Below are 3,363 nucleotides of genomic sequence, written 5' to 3'. Positions count from 1 at the left end.
GTGCTGTCCGGGCCACAGGGACCCCAAAATGATCAGGTTTCGGGAGTGAGGAGACAAAGGACCCCAGAGCGGCTGCCCAGGGCTTCAGTAGAGCGAACGCCAAGCTGCTTGGGGAGCCGCTGAGCAGCATCCCCAGGGAATCTGCCTGTGAGGTTGCAGGGCTCTCTGGGAGCAGGGCACTTTTTGGAAGCCGCCTTGAAAAGCCCGGGAGTGGCGGTCCCAGGGAGTCCCAGGTCAAGCAGGAGACTGGCCGGGCTGATCGGGGACCTCCTTGTGGAGCTCCAGAGGAAGAAGACATGGGCCCATCTCTGGAGGCAAGGTCAGGCTTGTTGGGAGGGTTACAGAGCCATGGTTCACACGTGTAGGGAGAAAACACGACCGGCCAAAGCTCAGCTGGAGTTGACGCTGGCTGGCGCTGTGTCAGACAGGGAGGGCTTCTTTAAGTGCATTAATATAGCAAGAGGAGGTCTAAGGAAAGCGCTGTGGACCGACACTTGCTAAAGGTGGTGATCTGACTAATAGGGATGAAGAAAAGGCAGAGGCAGCTGATGCTTTTTGTGCCTCAGCCTTTAATAATAGTGATAGACCTGGGGCTGCCTGATCCCCTGAGTCGGACGAGCACGGCTGAGGGAGCAGTGACATTCCATTTGTGGACATGGAAATTGTCAGGGACCAGCTGCATCAGCTGAACATTCACAAGTCCATGGGGCCTGGTGGGATTCGCCCCAGAGGGCTGAAGGAGCTGGTGGAGGTTTTGGCAGGATCCCCTCGGTCAGCTACCGAAGGTCTGGGGAGGTCCCTGCTGACTGGAAGCTGGCCAGTGCTATTCCAATTGACAAGAAGGACATGAGGGAAGATCCAGGAAAACACAGACCTTAGTCTAACCTCAGTTCCTGGAAAAATTACAGGGAAGATCATCCTGGGCGCTATGGCAAGGCTTTTAAAGAACAATGCAATCAGCAGGCATAGTCAGCTGGGTTCCTGAAGGGAAAGTCCTGTTGAACTAATTTGATATCCTTCTATGATAAGGTCACCCACCCAGGGGGTGAAGGGAAGGTGATGGAGGTAGTTCTTCTGGATTTCATTAAGGCTTTTGATACTGTCCCTCCCAGGACCCGTCTGGACAAGCTGTCCAGCTGTGGGATGAGTGGGTTCATGGTGCGCTGGGTGAAGCACGGGCTGGACGGCAGGGCTCAAAGGGCCGCAGCGAATGGGGCTACAGCGGGCTGGTGACCAGTCACCAGCAGTGTTCCTCAGGGCGCAATCCTAGGGCCAGTTCTGTTCAATATATTTATCAATGATCTGGATCCAGGAGTTGAATGCACCATTAGCAAGTTCGCTGATGACACCAAACTGGAAGGGGCTGCTGACCCTCTTGAGGGACAAGAGGCCTTGCAGAGGCCTCTAGATAGCTTGGAGCATTGGGAAATCATCAACAGCATGAAACTGAGCAAGAACAAATGCCAGATTCTGCACTGGGGACAGAGTAATGCCAGGCACAAGTCTAAACTGGGAGAGGAGTGGCTGGAGAGCAGCCCTGCAGAAAGGGACCTGGCGGCGCTAGTCGGCAGCAGTGCAACAGGAGCCGGCAGTGTGCCCTGGCAGCCCAGGGGGCAAACCGCATCCTGGGGGGCATCAAACACAGTGGGACCAGCCGGCCAAGAGAGGGGATCGTCCCGCTGTCTTCAGCGCTGGTGCAGCCTCACCTCGAGTACTGTGTGCAGTGCTGGGCCCCACCGTTTGAGAAGGATGTTCAGGTCCTCGAACGCCTCCAGAGGAGGGCAATGATGGTGGTGATGGGGCTGGAAGGCATGTCCTCTGAGGAGCGGCCGAGGACTCTGGGTTGGTCTGGTTTGGAGAGAAGGAGGCTGAGGGGCGACCCCTCTGCAGTTTCCTGAGGAGGGGACGTGGAGAGGGAGGTGCTGAGCTCTTCTCCCTGGGATCCAGGGACAGGACGCCTGGGAATGGTTCAAAGCTGCATTGGGGGAGGTTCAGACTTGATGTGAGGAAGCATTTCTTTGCCGAGAGGGTGTTCAAACCCTGGAACAGGCTTCCTGGAGAGTTGGTCAATGCCCCAAGCCTGTCAGGGTTGAAGAGGCATTTGGGCAATGCCCTTAACAACGTGCTTTAACTTTTGGTCAGCCCTGAAGCGGTCAGGCAGTTGGGCCAGATGATCCTTGTAGGTCCCTTCCAGCTGGGAAGGGGACCCTACCCTATCCCATCCTACCCTTTTATCCCTGAGCAGGACAGTACACGGTGTGCAATATCCCTGGGGTTGGCTGTCCCAGCTGGGTCCCCTCCGGCTCCTTGCCCACCCCAGCTGCCTTCAGTGCTTCAGTTCAAGGGGTTGGGGGTACTGCAGGATGGCACTGAACCTGTCCCCATCCTGTCCCTCTGCCCGGATTGTCATCATTCTAGAGGGCAGAGGCTTTTAAGGTCCCTAGAAGGGACCCAGCTCCCCGGGGAGGAAAGAGCAAGAGATCCTCTCTCTCTGCGGGTCAGGGATGGGTCTGCGTGTCATTGGACACCAGGACCCCTCGTGCCACCTCTGGTTGGAGCAGCTGACCCTGCACCATCCTGCCCGGCCACGGACGTGCCCGATGGTCCAGGGGCAGGAGTCACAGGGATGGACGTTTCCCCCAGTGCCGCGTTTGGGGGGAGCGACATTTGTCGCTCAAAAGTCCCCCTTCCTCGGCAACGCTGGCTCTGCTGCTCGGCTGCGGCAGGTGCAAATCCCTGGACACTGCGGCCGTTCCCCGCCGGTTCCGCATTTCCCGCCGGTTCCGCATTTCCCGCCCTTCTGCCGGGTCTTCCGCGTTTGGGAGTTCCGACCCTGGAAGGAGCCCGTCCGGGCTGTGGGCGGGGCCATGCAGATCTCCCCGCTGCCAGCAGAGCCTCTCCGGGCCGCCAGGGGTGGAGCCTTGCGGGACGGGGGCGGGGACATGCAGATCAGGCAGGGCGCGGGCTGGCGGGACGTATCACCGTGAGAAGAAGACGCCGGCCACGGGCGTCGCAGCAGCTGCGTGGGCGCTGCGTGACGGGCAGCTGTGGGATTTAGAGCGATTGGTGTGCGCGGGTGTGGCGCGGGAGTGTGGGCGCGTGTGTCCGTGTGTTAGGAGTAGGTGGTGGTGCGTGCGGCGTTGCCGGGCGTGAGGGGAGGCATACTTACCTGGCAGGGGAGACACCATGATCAGGCAGGTGGTTTTCCCAGGGCGAGGCTCATCCTCTGCACTCCGGGTGTGCTGACCCCTGCGATTTCCCCAAATGCGGGAAACTCGACTGCATAATTTGTGGTAGTGGGGGACTGCGTTCGCGCTCTCCCCTGGTTTTGGTAAACAAAAGTAGAAGTTGAAAGCAGTTAAT

This window comes from Haliaeetus leucocephalus, unplaced genomic scaffold (genome assembly GCF_000737465.1).
Source record: "Haliaeetus leucocephalus isolate CR32 unplaced genomic scaffold, Haliaeetus_leucocephalus-4.0 Scaffold197, whole genome shotgun sequence".
Lineage (NCBI taxonomy): Eukaryota > Metazoa > Chordata > Aves > Accipitriformes > Accipitridae > Haliaeetus > Haliaeetus leucocephalus.
The sequence above is the reverse complement of the archived record's forward strand: the minus strand, read 5'-3'. Positions refer to the sequence as shown.